Source organism: Falco punctatus (assembly GCF_963210335.1).
Source record: "Falco punctatus genome assembly, contig: scaffold_39, whole genome shotgun sequence".
NCBI lineage: Eukaryota > Metazoa > Chordata > Aves > Falconiformes > Falconidae > Falco > Falco punctatus.
The window spans coordinates 114979-137393 of record NW_027660073.1 but is presented as its reverse complement, the minus strand read 5'-3'; positions in this window follow the sequence as shown (position 1 = coordinate 137393).

Below are 22415 nucleotides of genomic sequence, written 5' to 3'. Positions count from 1 at the left end.
GCAAAAAAGCCAACGAAGGCAACGAAGGCAACGAAGCCACCTAAGCCATCCAAGCCAACAAAGGCAACGAAGCCAACGAAGCCAAGGAAGCTAAGGAAACCAAGGAAGCCAAGGAAGCCAACAAAACCAACAAAGCCATCCAAGCCAACGAAGCCAATGAAGGCAACAAAGCCAGCGAAGGCAACAAAGCCAACGAAGCCAACGAAGGCAACAAAGCCAAGGAAGCCAACAAAGCCAACTAAGGCAACGAAGCCAACGAAGGCAACTCAGCCAACGAAGGCAACGAAGCCAACGAAGACAAAGAAGGCAAAGAAGGCAACAAAGCCAACGAAGGCAACGAAGGCAACGAAGGCAACGAAGGCTACGAAGCAAACGAAGCCAACGAAGGCTACGAAGCCAACGAAGGGAACGAAGGGATAGAAGCCAACTCGGCCAACGAAGGCAACTCAGCCAACGAAGGCAACGAAGCCAACGAAGACAAAGAAGGCAAAGAAGGCAACAAAGGCAAATAAGGCAACAAAGCCAACGAAGGCAACAAAGCCAACGAAGGCAACAAAGCAAACGAAGGCAACGAAGCCAACGAAGCCAACGAAGACAAATAAGCCAACGAAGCCAACGAAGCCAACGAAGCCAACATAACCAAAGTAGTCAACAAAGCCAATGAAGCCAACGAAGCCAACGAAGGGAACGAAGCCAACGAAGCCAACGAAGGGAACGAAGGGATCGAAGCCAACTCAGCCAACGAAGGCAACGAGGGCAACGAAGCCAACGAAGCCAAGGAAGCTACGGAAACCAAGGAAGCCAAGGAAGCCAACAAAACCAACAAAGCCATCCAAGCCAACGAAGCCAATGAAGGTAACAAAGCCAGCGAAGGCAACAAAGCCAACGAAGCCAACGAAGGCAACAAAGCCAACGAAGGCAACGAAGCCAACGAAGACAAAGAAGGCAAAGAAGGCAACTAACGCATCAAAGCCAACGAAGGCAACGAAGACAACGAAGCCAACGAAGGGAACGAAGCCAATGAAGGCTACGAAACCAACGAAGGGAACGAAGGGATCGAAGCCAACTCAGCCAACGAAGGCAACTCAGCCAACGAAGGCAACGAAGCCAACGAAGCCAACGAAGGCAAAGAAGGCAACAAAGGCAAATAAGGCAACTAAGCCAACGAAGGCAACAAAGCAAACGAAGGCAACGAAGCCAACGAAGCCAACGAAGGCCACGAAGACAAATAAGCCAACGAAGCCAACAAAGCCAACGAAGCCAACGAAGCCAACATAACCAAAGAAGTCAACAAAGCCAACGAAGGCAACGAAGCCAACGAAGGGAACGAAGTGAACGAAGCCAACGAAGGGAACGAAGGGATCAAAGCCAACTCAGCCAACGAAGGCAACTCAGCCAACGAAGGCAACAAAGCCAACTAAGGCAACAAAGCCAACGAAGGCAACAAAGCAAACGAAGGCAACGAAGCCAACGAAGCCAACGAAGCCACCAAAGCCATCCAAGCCAACAAAGGCAACGAAGCCAACGAAGGCAAGGAAGCTAAGGAAACCAAGGAAGCCAAGGAAGCCAACAAAACCAACAAAGCCATCCAAGCCAACGAAGCCAATGAAGGCAACAAAGCCAGCGAAGGCAACAAAGCCAACGAAGCCAACGAAGGCAACAAAGCAAACGAAGGCAACGAAGGCAACGAAGCCAACGAAGCCACCAAAGCCATCCAAGCCAACGAAGGCAACGAAGCCAACGAAGGGAACGAAGTGAACGAAGCCAACGAAGGGAACGAAGGGATCAAAGCCAACTCAGCCAACGAAGGCAACTCAGCCAACGAAGGCAACAAAGCCAACTAAGGCAACAAAGCCAACGAAGGCAACAAAGCAAACGAAGGCAACGAAGCCAACGAAGCCAACGAAGCCACCAAAGCCATCCAAGCCAACAAAGGCAACGAAGCCAACGAAGGCAAGGAAGCTAAGGAAACCAAGGAAGCCAAGGAAGCCAACAAAACCAACAAAGCCATCCAAGCCAACGAAGCCAATGAAGGCAACAAAGCCAGCGAAGGCAACAAAGCCAACGAAGCCAACGAAGGCAACAAAGCCAATGAAGGCAACAAAGCCAACTAAGGCTACGAAGCCAACGAAGGCAACTCAGCCAACGAAGGCAACGAAGCCAACGAAGAAAAAGAAGGCAAAGAAGGCAACAAAGCCAACGAAGGAAAGAAAGCCAACGAAAACCACGAAGGGAACAAAGGGAACGAAGTGAACGAAGCCAACGAAGGGAACGAAGGGATCGAAGCCAACTCAGCCAACGAAGGCAACTCAGCCAACGAAGGCAACGAAGCCAACGAAGCCTAAGAAGACAAAGAAGGCAACAAAGCCAACGAAGGCAACGAAGGCAACGAAGCCAACGAAGGCTACGAAGCCAACGAAGGGAACGAAGGGATCGAAGCCAACGAAGACAAAGAAGCCAACGAAGGCAACTCAGCCAACGAAGGCAATGAAGCCAACGAAGCCAAAGAAGGCAAAGAAGGCAACAAAGCCAAATAAGGCAACAAAGCCAACGAAGGCAACGAAGGCAACGAAGGCAACGAAGCCAACGAAGGCTACGAAGCCAACAAAGCCAACGAAGCCAACGAAGCCAACATAACCAAAGAAGTCAACAAAGCCAACGAAGGCAACGAAGCCAACGAAGGGAACGAAGTGAACGAAGGGAACGAAGGGATCGAAGCCAACTCAGCCAACGAAGGCAATGAAGCCAACGAAGCCAAAGAAGGCAAAGAAGGCAACAAAGCCAAATAAGGCAACAAAGCCAACGAAGGCAACGAAGGCAACGAAGGCAACGAAGGCTACGAAGCCAACATAACCAAAGAAGTCAACTCAGCGAACTCAGCCAACGAAGGCAACGAAGGGAACGAAGTGAACGAAGCCAACGAAGGGAACGAAGGGATCGAAGCCAACTCAGCCAACGAAGGCAACTCAGCCAACGAAGGCAACGAAGCCAACGAAGACAAAGAAGGCAAAGAAGGCAACAAAGCCAACTAAGGCAACAAAGCCAACGAAGGCAACAAACCAAACGAAGGCAACGAAGGCAACGAAGCCAACGAAGGCTACGAAGACAAATAAGCCAACGAAGACAACGAAGCCAACGAAGCCAACTTAAACAAAGAAGTCAACAAAGCCAACAAAGACAACGAAGCCAACGAAGGCTACGAAGCCAACGAAGCCAACGAAGGGAACGAAGGGATCGAAGCCAACTCAGCCAACGAAGGCAACTCAGCCAACGAAGGCAACGAAGCCAACGAAGACAAAGAAGGCAAAGAAGGCAACAAAGCCAACTAAGGCAACGAAGCCAACGAAGGCTACGAAGACAAATAAGCCAACGAAGACATCGAAGCCAACTCAGCCAACGAAGGCAACGAGGGCAACGAAGCCAACGAAGCCAACAAAGGCTACGAAGACAAAAAAGCCAACGAAGACAACAAAGCCAATGAAGACAACGTAACCAACGTAGGCAACAAAGCCAACGAAGCCAACGAAACCAACGTTGGCAACAAAGCCACCAAAGCCATCCAAGCCAACAAAGCCAACTAAGGCAAGGAAGCCAACAAAGCCAACAAAGCCACCAAAGCCATCCAAGCCAACAAAGGCAACGAAGCCAACGAAGCCAAGGAAGCTAAGGAAACCAAGGAAGCCAAGGAAGCCAACGAAGCCATCCAAGCCAACAAAGCCAATGAAGACAACGAAGGCAACAAAGCCAAAAAAGCCAAGAAAGGCAACAGAGCCAACGAAGGCAACAAAGCCAACGAAGCCAACGAAGGCAACAAAGCCAACGAGGCCAACAAAGTCAACTAAGGCAACGAAGCCAACGAAGGCAACGAAGGAAAAAAAGCCAACAAGCTAACAAAGCCAACGAAGTCAGCAAAGCCAAAGAAGGCAACAAAGCCAAAGAAGGCAAAGAAGCCAACAAAGCCAACGAAGGCAAGAAAGGCAACAAAGCCAACGCAGGTAACTAAGCCAACAAAGCCAACGAAGGTAACAACGCCAACGAAGGTAACGACGCCAACAAAGCCAAAGAATGCAACAAAGCCAACGAAGGTATCAAAGCCAGCGAAGGCAACGAAGGCAACAAAGCCAACGAGGGCAAAAAAGCCAACAAAGCCAACAAAGCCAACGAAGGCAACGAAGGCAACGCAGCCAACAAAGCCAACGAAGGCAACGAAGGCAACGAAGGCAACGCAGCCAACAAAGCCAACGAAGGCAAAAAAGCCAACAAAGCCAACGAAGCCAAGGAAGGCAACGAAGCCAAGGAAGGCAACGAAGGCAACAAAGCCAACGACGGAAACGAAGCCAACGAAGCCAACGAAGCCACCAAATCCATCAAAGCCAACAAAGCTAACAAAGGAAACGAAGCCAACGAAGGCATCAAAGCCAACGAAGGTAATGAAGACCACAAAGCCAACGAAGGCAACGAAGCTAACAAAGCCAACGAAGGCAACGAAGCCAACGAAGACAAAGAAGGCAAAGAAGGCAACAAAGCCAACTAAGGTAACAAAGCCAACGAAGCCAACAAAGCAAACGAAGGCAACGAAGCCAAATAAGGCTACGAAGACAAATAAGCCAACGAAGACAATAAAGCCAATGAAGACAACGTAACCAACGAAGGCAACAAAGCCAACGAAGCCAACAAAGCCAACGTTGGCAACAAAGCCACCAAAGCCATCCAAGCCAACAAAGCCAACTAAGGCAATGCAGCCAACAAAGCCAACAAAGCCATCCAAGTCAACAAAGCCAACGAAGACAACGAAGCCAACAAAGCCAACAAAGCCACCAAAGTCATCCAAGCAAACAAAGCCAACGAAGACAACGAAGGCATCGAAGCCAACGAAGCCAACAAAGCCACCAAGGCCATCCAAGCCAACAAAGCCAACGAAGGCAACGAAGCCAACGAAGCCAAGAAAGCCAGGGTAGCCAAGGATGGCAACGAAGCCACCGAAGCCAAAGAAGGCAAAGAAGCCAACAAAGCCAATAAAGACAACGAAGGCCACCAAAGCCAACGAAGCCAACAAAGGCAACAAAGCCAACGAAGCCAACGAAGGCAACAAAGGCAACGAAGACAACGAAGCCAACAAAGCCAACAAAGGCAACAAAGGTAATGAAGGCCACAAAGCCAACTAAGGCTACGAAGCAAACGAAGCCAACGAAGGCAACAAAGCCAACGAAGCCAACAAAGCCAACGACGGAAACGAAGCCAACGAAGCCAACGAAGCCACCAAATCCATCAAAGCCAACAAAGCTAACAAAGGAAACGAAGCCAACGAAGGCATCAAAGCCAACGAAGGTAATGAAGACCACAAAGCCAACGAAGGCAACGAAGCTAACAAAGCCAACGAAGGCAACGAAGCCAACGAACACAACGAAGGCAACAAAGCCAACGAAAACCACGAAGCCAACGAAGGGAACGAAGTGAACGAAGCCAGCGAAGGGAACGAAGGGATCGAAGCCAACGAAGCCAACGAAGGCAACTTAGCCAACGAAGGCAACAAAGCAAACGAAGGCAACGAAGTCAAAGAAGGCAACAAAGCCAACAAAGCCAACAAAGGCAACAAAGCCAACAAAGGCAACGAAGACAACAAAGCCAACGGAACCAACGAAGGCAGCTAAGCCAACGAAGGCAACAAAGCCAACAAAGCCAACGAAGCCAACGAAGCCAACGTTGGCAACAAAGCCACCAAAGCCATCCAAGCCAACAAAGCCAACGAAGGTATCAAAGCCAACGAAGGCAACGAAGCCAACGAAGACAACGAAGACAACAAAGCCACCAAAGCCACCAAAGCCAACAAAGGCATCAAAGCCAACGAAGGCAACGAAGCCAACCAAGCCAACGAAGCCAAGGAAGCCAACAAAGCCAAGGAAGCCAACGAAGCCAACAAAGTCATCCAAGCCAACAAAGCCAATGAAGACAACGAAGGCAACAAAGCCAACGAAGCCAAGAAAGGTAACACGGCCAACGAAGGCAACAAAGCCAACGAAGCCAACGAAGGCAACAAAGCCAAAAAAGGCAACAAAGTTAACAAAGGCAAAGAAGCCAACGAAGGCTACGAAGCAAACGAAGCGAACAAAGCCAACGAAGCCAACAAAGCCAACGATGGCAACAAAGCCACCAAAGTCATCCAAGCCAACAAAGCCAACTAAGGCAACGAAGCCAACAAACGCATCAAAGCCAACGAAGGCAACGAAGACAACGAAGCCAAGGGAGCTAACAAAGCCAACCAAGCCAACGAAGCCAAATAAGCCAACGAAGGCAACAAAGCCAACGATCCCAAGAAGGCAACAAAGCGAACGAAGGCAACGAAGCCAACGAAGGCTACGAAGACAAATAAGCCAACGAAGACAACGAAGCCAACGAAGCCAACTTAAACAAAGAAGTCAACAAAGCCAACAAAGACAACGAAGCCAACGAAGGCTACGAAGCCAACGAAGCCAACGAAGGGAACGAAGGGATCGAAGCCAACTCAGCCAACGAAGGCAACTCAGCCAACGAAGGCAACTCAGCCAACGAAGACAAAGAAGGCAAAGAAGGCAACAAAGCCAACTAAGGCAACGAAGCCAACGAAGGCTACGAAGACAAATAAGCCAACGAAGACATCGAAGCCAACTCAGCCAACGAAGGCAACGAGGGCAACGAAGCCAACGAAGCCAACAAAGGCTACGAAGACAAAAAAGCCAACGAAGACAACAAAGCCAATGAAGACAACGTAACCAACGTAGGCAACAAAGCCAACGAAGCCAACGAAGCCAACGTTGGCAACAAAGCCACCAAAGCCATCCAAGCCAACAAAGCCAACTAAGGCAAGGAAGCCAACAAAGCCAACAAAGCCACCAAAGCCATCCAAGCCAACAAAGGCAACGAAGCCAACGAAGCCAAGGAAGCTAAGGAAACCAAGGAAGCCAAGGAAGCCAACGAAGCCATCCAAGCCAACAAAGCCAATGAAGACAACGAAGGCAACAAAGCCAAAAAAGCCAAGAAAGGCAACAGAGCCAACGAAGGCAACAAAGCCAACGAAGCCAACGAAGGCAACAAAGCCAACGAGGCCAACAAAGTCAACTAAGGCAACGAAGCCAACGAAGGCAACGAAGGAAAAAAAGCCAACAAGCTAACAAAGCCAACGAAGTCAGCAAAGCCAAAGAAGGCAACAAAGCCAAAGAAGGCAAAGAAGCCAACAAAGCCAACGAAGGCAAGAAAGGCAACAAAGCCAACGCAGGTAACTAAGCCAACAAAGCCAACGAAGGTAACAACGCCAACGAAGGTAACGACGCCAACAAAGCCAAAGAATGCAACAAAGCCAACGAAGGTATCAAAGCCAGCGAAGGCAACGAAGGCAACAAAGCCAACGAGGGCAAAAAAGCCAACAAAGCCAACAAAGCCAACGAAGGCAACAAAGCCAACAAAGCCAACAAAGCCAACGAAGGCAACGAAGGCAACGCAGCCAACAAAGCCAACGAAGGCAAAAAAGCCAACAAAGCCAACGAAGCCAAGGAAGGCAACGAAGCCAAGGAAGGCAACGAAGGCAACAAAGCCAACGACGGAAACGAAGCCAACGAAGCCAACGAAGCCACCAAATCCATCAAAGCCAACAAAGCTAACAAAGGAAACGAAGCCAACGAAGGCATCAAAGCCAACGAAGGTAATGAAGACCACAAAGCCAACGAAGGCAACGAAGCTAACAAAGCCAACGAAGGCAACGAAGCCAACGAAGACAAAGAAGGCAAAGAAGGCAACAAAGCCAACTAAGGTAACAAAGCCAACGAAGCCAACAAAGCAAACGAAGGCAACGAAGCCAAATAAGGCTACGAAGACAAATAAGCCAACGAAGACAATAAAGCCAATGAAGACAACGTAACCAACGAAGGCAACAAAGCCAACGAAGCCAACAAAGCCAACGTTGGCAACAAAGACACCAAAGCCATCCAAGCCAACAAAGCCAACTAAGGCAATGCAGCCAACAAAGCCAACAAAGCCATCCAAGTCAACAAAGCCAACGAAGACAACGAAGCCAACAAAGCCAACAAAGCCACCAAAGTCATCCAAGCAAACAAAGCCAACGAAGACAACGAAGGCATCGAAGCCAACGAAGCCAACAAAGCCACCAAGGCCATCCAAGCCAACAAAGCCAACGAAGGCAACGAAGCCAACGAAGCCAAGAAAGCCAGGGTAGCCAAGGAAGGCAACGAAGCCACCGAAGCCAAAGAAGGCAAAGAAGCCAACAAAGCCAATAAAGACAACGAAGGCCACCAAAGCCAACGAAGCCAACAAAGGCAACAAAGCCAACGAAGCCAACGAAGGCAACAAAGGCAACGAAGACAACGAAGCCAACAAAGCCAACAAAGGCAACAAAGGTAATGAAGGCCACAAAGCCAACTAAGGCTACGAAGCAAACGAAGCCAACGAAGGCAACAAAGCCAACGAAGCCAACAAAGCCAACGACGGAAACGAAGCCAACGAAGCCAACGAAGCCACCAAATCCATCAAAGCCAACAAAGCTAACAAAGGAAACGAAGCCAACGAAGGCATCAAAGCCAACGAAGGTAATGAAGACCACAAAGCCAACGAAGGCAACGAAGCTAACAAAGCCAACGAAGGCAACGAAGCCAACGAACACAACGAAGGCAACAAAGCCAACGAAAACCACGAAGCCAACGAAGGGAACGAAGTGAACGAAGCCAGCGAAGGGAACGAAGGGATCGAAGCCAACGAAGCCAACGAAGGCAACTTAGCCAACGAAGGCAACAAAGCAAACGAAGGCAACGAAGTCAAAGAAGGCAACAAAGCCAACAAAGCCAACAAAGGCAACAAAGCCAACAAAGGCAACGAAGACAACAAAGCCAACGGAACCAACGAAGGCAGCTAAGCCAACGAAGGCAACAAAGCCAACAAAGCCAACGAAGCCAACGAAGCCAACGTTGGCAACAAAGCCACCAAAGCCATCCAAGCCAACAAAGCCAACGAAGGTATCAAAGCCAACGAAGGCAACGAAGCCAACGAAGACAACGAAGACAACAAAGCCACCAAAGCCACCAAAGCCAACAAAGGCATCAAAGCCAACGAAGGCAACGAAGCCAACCAAGCCAACGAAGCCAAGGAAGCCAACAAAGCCAAGGAAGCCAACGAAGCCAACAAAGTCATCCAAGCCAACAAAGCCAATGAAGACAACGAAGGCAACAAAGCCAACGAAGCCAAGAAAGGTAACACGGCCAACGAAGGCAACAAAGCCAACGAAGCCAACGAAGGCAACAAAGCCAAAAAAGGCAACAAAGTTAACAAAGGCAAAGAAGCCAACGAAGGCTACGAAGCAAACGAAGCGAACAAAGCCAACGAAGCCAACAAAGCCAACGATGGCAACAAAGCCACCAAAGTCATCCAAGCCAACAAAGCCAACTAAGGCAACGAAGCCAACAAACGCATCAAAGCCAACGAAGGCAACGAAGACAACGAAGCCAAGGGAGCTAACAAAGCCAACCAAGCCAACGAAGCCAAATAAGCCAACGAAGGCAACAAAGCCAACGATCCCAAGAAGGCAACAAAGCGAACGAAGGCAACGAAGCCAACGAAGGCTACGAAGACAAATAAGCCAACGAAGACAACGAAGCCAACGAAGCCAACTTAAACAAAGAAGTCAACAAAGCCAACAAAGACAACGAAGCCAACGAAGGCTACGAAGCCAACGAAGCCAACGAAGGGAACGAAGGGATCGAAGCCAACTCAGCCAACGAAGGCAACTCAGCCAACGAAGGCAACGAAGCCAACGAAGACAAAGAAGGCAAAGAAGGCAACAAAGCCAAATAAGGCAACAAAGCCAAAGAAGGCAACGAAGGCAACGAAGCCAACGAAGGCTACGAAGCCAAGGAAGCCAACGAAGCCAACAAAGCCAATGAAGGCAACGAAGCCAACAAAGCCAACGAAGCCAACGAAGCCAACATAACCAAAGAAGTCAACAAAGCCAACGAAGGCAACGAAGCCAACGAAGGGAACGAAGTGAACGAAGCCAACGAAGGGAACGAAGGGATCGAAGCCAACTCAGCCAACGAAGGCAACTCAGCCAACGAAGGCAACTCAGCCAACGAAGGCAACGAAGCCAACGAAGCCAAAGAAGGCAAAGAAGGCAACAAAGCCAAATAAGGCAACAAAGCCAATGAAGGAAACAAAGCAAACGAAGGCAACGAAGCCAACGAAGACAACGAAGCCAACGACGGCTACGAAGACAAATAAGCCAACGAAGACAACAAAGCCAACGAAGCCAACATAAACAAAGAAGTCAAAAAGCCAACGAAGCCAACGAAGCCAACGAAGGCTACGAAGCCAACGAAGCCAACGAAGGGAACGAAGGGATCCAAGGCAACGAAGCCAAAAAGCCAACAAAGCCACCAAAGTCATCCAAGCAAACAAAGCCAACGAAGGCAACGAAGCCAACATAACCAAAGAAGTCAACAAAGCCAACGAAGGCAACGAAGCCAACGAAGGGAACGAAGTGAACGAAGCCAACGAAGGGAATGAAGGGATCGAAGCCAACTCAGCCAACGAAGGCAACTCAGCCAACGAAGGCAACGAAGCCAACGAAGACAAAGAAGGCAAATAAGGCAACAAAGCCAAATAAAACAACAAAGCCAACGAAGGCAACGAAGGCAACGAAGCCAACGAAGGCTACGAAGCCAAAAAGCCAACAAAGCCACCAAAGTCATCCAAGCAAACAAAGCCAACGAAGGCAACGAAGCCAACATAACCAAAGAAGTCAACAAAGCCAACGAAGGCAACGAAGCCAACGAAGGGAACGAAGGCAACGAAGCCAACAAAGGGAATGAAGGGATCGAAGCCAACTCAGCCAACGAAGGCAACTCAGCCAACGAAGGCAACTCAGCCAACGAAGACAAAGAAGGCAAAGAAGGCAACAAAGCCAACTAAGGAAACAAAGCCAACGAAGGCAACAAAGCAAACGAAGGCAACGAAGGCAACGAAGCCAACGAAGCCAACGAAGGCTACGAAGACAAATAAGCCAACGAAGACAACAAAGCCAACGAAGACAACAAAGCCAATGAAGACAACGTAACCAACGAAGGCAACAAAGCCAAGGAAGCCAACGTTGGCAACAAAGCCACCAAAGCCATCCAAGCCAACAAAGCCAACTAAGGCAACGAAGCCAACAAAGCCAACAAAGCCATCCAAGTCAACAAAGCCAACGAAGACAACGAAGCCAACAAAGCCAACTAAGGCAACGAAGCCAACAAAGCCAACAAAGCCATCCAAGTCAACAAAGCCAACGAAGACAACGAAGCCAACAAAGCCACCAAAGCCATCCAAGCCAACAAAGGCAACGAAGCCAACGAAGGCAAGGAAGCTAAGGAAACCAAGGTAGCCAAGGAAGCCAACAAAACCAACAAAGCCATCCAAGCCAACGAAGCCAATGAAGGCAACAAAGCCAACGAAGCCAACAAAGCCAACTAAGGCAACGAAGCCAACGAAGGCAACGAAGGAAAAAAAGCCAACAAAGCCAACAAAGCCAACGAAGTCAGCAAAGCAAAATAAGACAACAAAGCCAACGAAGGCAACGAAGCCAACAAAGCCAACGAAGGCAAGAAAGGCAACAAAGCCAACGCAGGTAACAAAGCCAGCGAAGCTAACGAAGGCAACGAAGCCAAAGAAGGCAGGAAACCAACGAAGACAACGAAGCCAAGGAAGCTAACAAAGCCAACCAAGCCAACGAAGCCAACAAAGCCAACGAAGGCAACAAAGCCAACGAAGCCAACGAAGGCAACAAAGCCAACGAATGAAACAAAGCCAACGAAGGTATCAAAGCCGACGAAGGCAACGAAGGCAACTCAGCCAACGAGGGCAAAAAAGCCCACAAAGCCAACAAAGCCACCAAAGCCAAGGAAGGCAACAAAGCCAACAAAGCCAACAAAGCCAATGAAGGCAACGAAGGCAACAAAGCCAACAAAGCCAACGAAGGCAAACTCAGCCAACAAAGCCAACGAAGCCAACGAAGGCAACAAAGCCAACGAAGGTAACGAAGCCAACGAAGGGAATGAAGCCAACGAAGACACCAAAGCCATCCAAGCCAACGAAGCCAACGAAGACAACGAAGGCAACAAAGCCAAAAAAGCCAACAAAGCCACCAAAGTCATCCAAGCAAACAAAGCCAACGAAGACAACGAAGGCATCGAAGCCAACGAAGCCAACAAAGCCACCAAGGCCACCCAAGCCAACCAAGCCAACGAAGGCAACGAAGCCAACGAAGCCAAAAAAGCCAGGGTAGCCAAGGAAGGCAACGAAGCCACCGAAGCCAAAGAAGGCAAAGAAGTCAACAAAGCCAATAAAGACAACGAAGGCCACCAAAGCCAACGAAGCCAACGAAGGCAACGAAGCCAACGAAGGGAACGAAGGGAATGAAGCCAACGAAGCCAACGAAGGCAACGAAGCCAACGAAGCCAACGAAGGCAACGAAGCCAACGAAGGCAACAAAGTCAATAAAGCCAACGAAGGCAACGAAGCCAACTAAGGCAACAAAGCCAACGAAGGCAAAAAAGCCAACGAAGGCAACGAAGGCAACAAAGCCAACGAAGCCAACAAAGCCAACGAAGCCAACGAAGCCAACGAAGGGAATTAAGCCAACGAAGCCAACAAAGCCAATCAAGGCAACGAAGGCAACGAAGCCAATGAAGGGAACGAAGACATCGAAGCCAACAAAGCCAACAAAGGCAACAAAGGTAATGAAGGCAACAAAGCCAACTAAGGCTACGAAGCAAACGAAGCCAAGGAAGCCAACGAAGCCAATGAAGGCAACGAAGCCAACAAAGCCAATGAAGCCAACGAAACCAACGAAGGCAAAAAAGCAAACGAAGCCAACAAAGCCAACTAAGGCAACAAAGCCAACGAAGGCATCAAAGCCAGCGAAGGTAATGAAGACAACAAAGCCAACGAAGGCAACGAAGCTAACAAAGCCAACGAAGGCAACGAAGCCAACAAAGGAAACAAAGGCAACGAAGACAACAAAGCCAACGTAACTAACGAAGGCAGCTAAGCCAACGAAGGCAACAAAGCCAACTAAGCCAACGAAGTCAACGAAGCCAACGTTGGCAACAAAGCCACCAAAGCCATCCAAGCCAACAAAGCCAACTAAGGCAACGAAGCCAACAAAGGCATCAAAGCCAACGAAGGCAACGAAGCCAACGAAGCCAACGAAGACAACGAAGACAACAAAGCCACCAAAGCCACCAAAGCCACCAAAGCCATCCAAGCTAACAATGCCAACGAAGCCAACGAAGGCAAGGAAGCCAACGAAGCCAACAATGTCATCCAAGCCAACAAAGCCAATCAAGGCAACGAAGGCAACGAAGCCAATGAAGGGAACGAAGCCAACGAAGCCAACAAAGCCAACAAAGGCAACAAAGTTAATGAAGGCAACAAAGCCAACTAAGGCTACGAAGCAAACGAAGCCAACGAAGCCAACGAAGCCAACGAAGCCAATGAAGGCAACGAAGCCAACAAAGCCAATGAAGGCAACGAAGCCAACATAACCAAAGAAGTCAACAAAGCCAACGAAGGCAACGAAGCCAACGAAGGGAACGAAGTGAACGAAGCCAACGAAGGGAACGAAGTGATCGAAGCCAACTCAGCCAACGAAGGCGACTCAGCCAACGAAGGCAACAAAGCCAACTAAGGCAACAAAGCCAACGAAGGCAACGAAGCCACCAAAGCCATCCAAGCCAACAAAGGCAACGAAGCCAACGAAGCCAAGGAAGCTAAGGAAACCAAGGAAGCCAAGGAAGCCAACAAAACCAACAAAGCCATCCAAGCCAACGAAGCCAATGAAGGCAACAAAGCCAGCGAAGGCAACAAAGCCAACGAAGCCAACGAAGGCAACAAAGCCAAGGAAGCCAACAAAGCCAACTAAGGCAACGAAGCCAACGAAGGCAACTCAGCCAACGAAGGCAACGAAGCCAACGAAGACAAAGAAGGCAAAGAAGGCAACAAAGCCAACGAAGGCAACGAAGGCAACGAAGCCAACGAAGCCAACGAAGGGAACGAAGCCAACGAAGGCTACGAAACCAACGAAGGGAACGAAGGGATCGAAGCCAACTCAGCCAACGAAGGCAACTCAGCCAACGAAGGCAACGAAGCCAACGAAGCCAAAGAAGGCAAAGAAGGCAACGAAGCCAACTAAGGCAACAAAGCCAACGAAGGCAACAAAGCAAACGAAGGCAACGAAGCCAACGAAGCCAACGAAGGCTACGAAGGCTACGAAGACAAATAAACCAACGAAGACAACAAAGCCAATGAAGACAACGTAACCAACGAAGGCAACAAAGCCAAGGAAGCCAACGAAGCCAACGTTGGCAACAAAGCCACCAAAGCCATCCAAGCCAACAAAGCCAACTAAGGCAACGAAGCCAACAAAGCCAACAAAGCCATCCAAGTCAACAAAGCCAATGAAGACAACGAAGCCAACAAAGCCAAGAAAGCCACCAAAGCCAACGAAGCCAACAAAGGCAACGAAGCCAACGAAGCCAAAGAAGCTAAGGAAACCAAGGAAGCCAAGGAAGCCAACAAAACAAACAAAGCCATCCAAGCCAACGAAGCCAATGAAGGCAACAAAGCCAGCGAAGGCAACAAAGCCAACGAAGCCAACGAAGGCAACAAAGCCAACGAAGCCAACAAAGCCAACTAAGGCAACGAAGCCAACGAAGGCAACGAAGGAAAAAATGCCAACAAAGCCAAGAAAGCCAACGAAGTCAGCAAAGCAAAATAAGACAACGAAGACAACGAAGCCAACGAAGCCAACAAAGCCAACGAAGGCTAGAAAGGCAACAAAGCCAACGCAGGTAACAAAGCCAGCGAAGCTAACGAAGGCAACGAAGCCAAAGAAGGCAGGAAACCAACGAAGACAACGAAGCCAAGGAAGCTAACAAAGCCAACCAAGCCAACGAAGCCAACAAAGCCAACGAAGGCAACAAAGCCAACGAAGCCAACGAAGGCAACAAAGCCAACGAATGAAACAAAGCCAACGAAGGTATCAAAGCCAACGAAGGCAACGAAGGCAACGAAGGCAACTCAGCCAACGAGGGCAAAAAAGCCCACAAAGCCAACAAAGCCAACTCAGCCAACGAAGGCAACAAAGCCAACAAAGCCAACAAAGCCAATGAAGGCAACGAAGGCAACAAAGCCAACAAAGCCAACGAAGGCAAACTCAGCCAACAAAGCCAACGAAGCCAACGAAGGCAACAAAGCCAACGAAGGTAACGAAGCCAACGAAGGGAACGAAGCCAACGAAGACACCAAAGCCATCCAAGCCAACGAAGCCAACGAAGACAACGAAGGCAACAAAGCCAAAAAAGCCAACAAAGCCACCAAAGTCATCCAAGCAAACAAAGCCAACGAAGACAACGAAGGCATCGAAGCCAACGAAGCCAACAAAGCCAACACAGCCACTAAGGCCGTCCAAGCCAACAAAGCCAACGAAGGCAACGAAGCCAACGAAGCCAAGAAAGCCAGGGTAGCCAAGGAAGGCAACGAAGCCACCGAAGCCAAAGAAGGCAAAGAAGTCAACAAAGCCAATAAAGACAACGAAGGCCACCAAAGCCAACGAAGCCAACGAAGCCAACGAAGGGAACGAAGGGAATGAAGCCAACTCAGCCAACGAAGGCAACGAAGGCAACGAAACCAACGAAGCCAACGAAGGCAACGAAGCCAACTAAGGCAACAAAGTCAATAAAGCCAACGAAGGCAACGAAGCCAACGAAGGCAACAAAGCCAACGAAGGCAAAAAAGCCAACGAAGCCAACAAAGCCAATGAAGGCAACGAAGCCAACAAAGCCAACGAAGCCAACGAAGCCAACGAAGCCAACGAAGGGAATTAAGCCAACGAAGCCAACAAAGCCAATCAAGGCAACGAAGGGAACGAAGCCAATGAAGGGAACGAAGACAACGAAGCCAACAAAGCCAACAAAGGCAACAAAGGTAATGAAGGCAACAAAGCCAACTAAGGCTACGAAGCAAACGAAGCCAACGAAGCCAACGAAGCCAATGAAGGCAACGAAGCCAACAAAGCCAATGAAGGCAACGAAGCCAACATAACCAAAGAAGTCAACAAAGCCAACGAAGGCAACGAAGCCAACGAAGGGAACGAAGTGAACGAAGCCAACGAAGGGAACGAAGGGATCGAAGCCAACTCAGCCAACGAAGGCAACTCAGCCAACGAAGGCAACAGAGCCAACTAAGGCAACAAAGCCAACGAAGGCAACAAAGCAAACGAAGGCAACGAAGGCAACGAAGCCAACGAAGCCATCCAAGCCAACAAAGGCAACGAAGCCAACGAAGGCAAGGAAGCTAAGGAAACCAAGGAAGCCAACAAAACCAACAAAACCAACAAAGCCATCCAAGCCAACGAAGCCAATGAAGGCAACAAAGCCAGCGAAGGCAACAAAGCCAACGAAGCCAACGAAGGCAACAAAGCCAAGGAAGCCAACAAAGCCAACTAAGGCAACGAAGCCAACGAAGGCAACTCAGCCAACGAAGGCAACGAAGCCAACGAAGACAAAGAAGGCAAAGAAGGCAACAAAGCCAACGAAGGCAACGAAGGCAACGAAGCCAACGAAGGCTACGAAGCAAACGAAGCCAACGAAGGCTACGAAACCAACGAAGGGAACAAAGGGATCGAAGCCCACTCAGCCAACGAAGGCAACTCAGCCAACGAAGGCAACTCAGCCAACGAAGCCAAAGAAGGCAAAGAAGGCAACAAAGCCAACTAAGGCAACAAAGCCAACGAAGGCAACGAAGCAAACGAAGGCAACGAAGGCAACGAAGCCAACGAAGCCAACGAAGGCTACGAAGACAAATAAGCCAACGAAGACAACAAAGCCAATGAAGACAACGTAACCAACGAAGGCAACAAAGCCAAGGAAGCCAACGAAGCCAACGTTGGCAACAAAGCCACCAAAGCCATCCAAGCCAACAAAGCCAACTAAGGCAACGAAGCCAACAAAGCCAACAAAGCCATCCAAGTCAACAAAGCCAATGAAGACAACGAAGCCAACAAAGCCAACAAAGCCACCAAAGCCAACGAAGCCAACAAAGGCAACGAAGCCAACGAAGCCAAAGAAGCTAAGGAAACCAAGGAAGCCAACAAAACCAACAAAGCCATCCAAGCCAACGAAGCCAATGAAGGCAACAAAGCCAGCGATGGCAACAAAGCCAACGAAGCCAACGAAGGCAACAAAGCCAACGAAGCCAACAAAGCCAACTAAGGCAACGAAGCCAACGAAGGCAACGAAGGAAAAAATGCCAACAAAGCCAAGAAAGCCAACGAAGTCAGCAAAGCAAAATAAGACAACGAAGACAACGAAGCCAACGAAGCCAACAAAGGCAACGAAGGCAAGAAAGGCAACAAAGCCAACGCAGGTAACAAAGCCAGCGAAGCTAACGAAGGCAACGAAGCCAAAGAAGGCAGGAAACCAACGAAGACAACGAAGCCAAGGAAGCTAACAAAGCCAACCAAGCCAACGAAGCCAACAAAGCCAACGAAGGCAACAAAGCCAACGAATGAAACAAAGCCAACGAAGGTATCAAAGCCAACGAAGGCAACGAAGGCAACTCAGCCAACGAGGGCAAAAAAGCCCACAAAGCCAACAAAGCCAACGAAGGCAAACTCAGCCAACAAAGCCAACGAAGCCAACGAAGGCAACAAAGCCAACGAAGGTAACGAAGCCAACGAAGGGAACGAAGGCAACGAAGACACCAAAGCCATCCAAGCCAACGAAGCCAACGAAGACAACGAAGGCAACAAAGCCAAAAAAGCCAACAAAGCCACCAAAGTCATCCAAGCAAACAAAGCCAACGAAGACAACGAAGACAACGAAGCCAACAAAGCCAACAAAGGCAACAAAGGTAATGAAGGCAACAAAGCCAACTAAGGCTACGAAGCAAACGAAGCCAACGAAGCCAACGAAGCCAATGAAGGCAACGAAGCCAACAAAGCCAATGAAGGCAACGAAGCCAACATAACCAAATAAGTCAACAAAGCCAACGAAGGCAACGAAGCCAATGAAGGGAACGAAGTGAACTAAGCCAACGAAGGGAACGAAGGGATCGAAGCCAACTCAGCCAACGAAGGCAACTCAGCCAACGAAGCCAACGAAGCCAACGAAGCCAACAAAGCCAATGAAGGCAACGAAGCCAACGAAGACAAAGAAGCCAACGAAGCCAACATAACCAAAGAAGTCAACTAAGCCAACAAAGGCAACGAAGCCAACGAAGGGAACGAAGTGAACGAAGCCAACGAAGGGAACGAAGGGATCGAAGCCAACTCAGCCAACGAAGGCAACTCAGCCAACGAAGGCAACGAAGCCAACGAAGACAAAGAAGGCAAAGAAGGCAACAAAGCCAACTAAGGCAACAAAGCCAACGAAGGCAACAAAGCAAACGAAGGCAACGAAGGCAACGAAGCCAACGAAGCCACCAAAGCCATCCAAGCCAACAAAGGCAACGAAGCCAACGAAGGCAAGGAAGCTAAGGAAACCAAGGAAGCCAAGGAAGCCAACAAAACCAACAAAGCCATCCAAGCCAACGAAGCCAATGAAGGCAACAAAGCCAGCGAAGGCAACAAAGCCAACGAAGCCAACGAAGGCAACAAAGCCAAGGAAGCCAACAAAGCCAACTAAGGCAACGAAGCCAACGAAGGCAACTCAGCCAACGAAGGCAACGAAGCCAACGAAGACAAAGAAGGCAAAGAAGGCAACAAAGCCAACGAAGGCAACGAAGGCAACGAAGCCAACGAAGCCAACGAAGGGAACGAAGCCAATGAAGGCTACGAAACCAACGAAGGGAACGAAGGGATCGAAGCCAACTCAGCCAACGAAGGCAACTCAGCCAACGAAGGCAACTCAGCCAACGAAGCCAAAGAAGGCAAAGAAGGCAACAAAGGCAAATAAGGCAACAAAGCCAACGAAGGCAACAAAGCAAACGAAGGCAACGAAGCCAACGAAGCCAACGAAGCCAACGAAGGCTACGAAGACAAATAAGCCAACGAAGACAACGAAGCGAACGAAGCCAACATAAACAAAGAAGTCAACAAAGCCAACGAAGCCAACGAAGCCAACGAAGGCTACGAAGCCAACGAAGCTAACGAAGGCAACGAAGCCAACGAAGGCAGGAAACCAACGAAGTCAACTCAGCCAACGAAGCCAACGAAGTTAACAAAGCCAACGAAATTAACGACGCCAAGAAAGCCAACGAATGCAACAAAGCCAACGAAGGTATCAAAGCCAACGAAGGCAGCGAAGGCAACAAAGCCAACGAAGCCAAGAAAGGTAAAAGAGCCAACGAAGGCAACGAAGGCAACAAAGCCAACGAAGCCAACAAAGCCAACGAAGCCAACAAAGCCAACGAAGCCAACGAAGGCAACTAAGGCAACGAAGCCAACGAAGGCAACGAAGGAAAAAAAGCCAACAAAGCCAACAAAGCCAACGAAGTCAGCAAAGCCAAAGAAGGCAACGAAGCCAACGAAGCCAACGAAGGCAAGAAAGGCAACAAAGCCAACGCAGGTAACGAAGCCAACGAAGCTAACGAAGGCAACGAAGCCAACGAAGGCAAGAAAGGCAACAAAGCCAACGCAGGTAACGAAGCCAACGAAGCTAACGAAGGCAACGAAGCCAACGAAGGCAGGAAACCAACGAAGAGAACTCAGCCAACGAAGCCAACGAAGTTAACAAAGCCAACGAAGTTAACGACGCCAAGAAAGCCAACGAATGCAACAAAGCCAACGAAGGTATCAAAGCCAACGAAGGCAGCGAAGGCAACAAAGCCAACGAGGGCAACAAAGCCAACAAAGCCAACGAAGCCAACGAAGCCAACGAAGGTAACAAAGCCAACAAAGCCAACGAAGCCAAGGAAGCCAACAAAGCCAAGGAAGCCAACAAAGCCAACGAAGCCAACAAAGCCAACGAAGGCACCAAAGCCAACGAAGGCACCAAAGCCAACGAAGGCAACAAAGCCAACGATGGCACCAAAGCCAACGAAGGCAACAAAGCCAACGATGGCAACGAAGCCAACGAAGCCACTGAAGCCAAGGAAGCCAACGAAGCCAACAAAGCCAACTAAGGCAACAAAGCCAACGAAGGCAACAAAGCCAACAAAGCCAACGAAGGCAACGAAGGCAACGAAGCCAACGAAGCCAATGAAGGCAACAAAGCCAACAAAGCCAACGAAGCAAATAAAGCCAACAAAGCCAACAAAGCCAACGAAGGCAACGAAGGCAACAAAGCCAACGAAGCCAACGAAGGCAACAAAGCCAACGAAGGCAACGAAGGCAACGAAGTTAACGAAGGCAACAAAGCCAACGAAGGCAATGAAGCCAACTAAGGCAACAAAGTCAATAAAGCCAACGAAGGCAACGAAGCCAACGAAGGCAACAAAGCCAACAAAGGCAACGAAGGCAACGAAGCCAACGAAGGCAACGAAGCCAACGAAGCCAACTAAGGCAACGAAGCCAACGAAGCCAACGTAGGGAATTAAGCCAACGAAGCCAAGAAAGCCAATCTAGGCAACGAAGGCAACGAAGCCAATGAAGGGAACGAAGCCAACGAAGCCAACGAAGGCAACAAAGGCAACAAAGCCAACGCAGGTAACGAAGCCAACGAAGCTAACGAATCCAACGAAGCCAAAGAAGGCAGGAAACCAACGAAGGCAACGAAGCCAACGAAGCCAACGAAGGCAACGAAAGCAATGAAGGCAACAAAGGCAACGAAGGCAACGAAGCTAACAAAGCCAACGAAGGCAACGAAGCCAACGAAGCCAACGAAGGCAACAAAGCCAACGAAAACCACGAAGCCAACGAAGGGAACGAAGTGAACGAAGCCAACAAAGGGAACGAAGGGATCGAAGCCAATTCAGCCAACGAAGGCAACGAAGGCAACGAAGCCAAACAAGTCAAAGAAGGCAACAAAGCCAACGAAGGCAACGAAGCCAACGAAGGCTACGAAGCCAACGAAGGCTACGAAGCCAACGAAGCCAACGAAGGCTACGAAGCCAACGAAGGGAACGAAGGGATCGAAGCCAACTCAGCCAACGAAGGCAACTCAGCCAACGAAGGCAACGAAGCCAACGAAGACAAAGAAGGCAATGAAGGCAACAAAGCCAACGAAGTCAACAAAGCAAACAAAGGCAACTCAGCCAACGAAGGCAACGAAGCCAACGAAGGCTACGAAGGCAACGAAGCCAACAAAGCCAATGAAGGTAACGAAGCTAACGAAGCCAACGAAGCCTAGGAAGCCAAGTAAGCCTACGAAGGCAACAAAGACAACGAAGACAACGAAGCCAACAAAGCCAACGAAGGCAACAAAGGTAACGAAGGCAACGAAGGCAACAAAGCCAACAAAGGCAACAAAGCCAACGAAGCTAACGAAGCCAACAAAGCCAATGACAGCAACAAAGCCAACGAAGCCAACGAAGCCACCAAATCCATCAAAGCCAACGAAGCCACCAAATCCATCAAAGCGAACTAAGCCAACGAAGGAAACGAAGCCAACGAAGGCATCAAAGCCAACGAAGGTAATGAAGACAACAAAGCCAACGAAGGCAACGAATAGAACGGAGCCAACGAAGACAACGAAGCCAACGAAGGGAACGAAGGCAACGAAGCTAACAAAACCAACGAAGGCAACAAAGCCAACGAAGCCAACGAAGGCAACGACGCCAACAAAGCCAACGAAGTCAACAAAGGCAACGAAGGCAACGAAGCCAACAAAGGCATCGAAGCCAACGAAGGCAACGAAGGCAACAAATCCAACGAAGGCAACGAAGCCAACGAAGCCAACGAAGGCAACAATTCCAACGAACGCAACGAAGGCAACATAGCCAATGAAGGCAACCAAGCCAGCGAAGCCAACGAAGGTAACGAAGCAGAGCCAACGAAGGCAACATAGCCAACGAAGGCAACTAAGCCAACGAATGCAACGAAGCCAATGAAGACAACGAAGGCTACGAAGCCAACGAAACCAACGAAGCCAACGAACGAACGGAGGGAACGAAGCCAACGAAGAGACGGAGGGGAACGAAGCCAACGAAGGCAACCAAGCCAACGAAGCCAACGAAGCCTACGAAGCCATCAAAGCCAACAAAGCCAAAGAAGCCAACGAAGGCAACGAAGCCAACAAAGCCTACGCAGCCAACGAAGGCAACAAAGCCAACGAAGGCAATGAAGCCAAGGAAGGCAACGAAGCCAACGAAGGCAACAAAGCCAACAAAGGAAACGAAGCCAAGAAAGACAACGAAGGCAACGAAGGCAACGAAGGCAACGAAGGCAACCTAGCCAACGAAGCCAACGAAGCCAACGAAGCCAACAAAGCCAACAAAGCCAACGAAGGCAACGAAGGCAACGA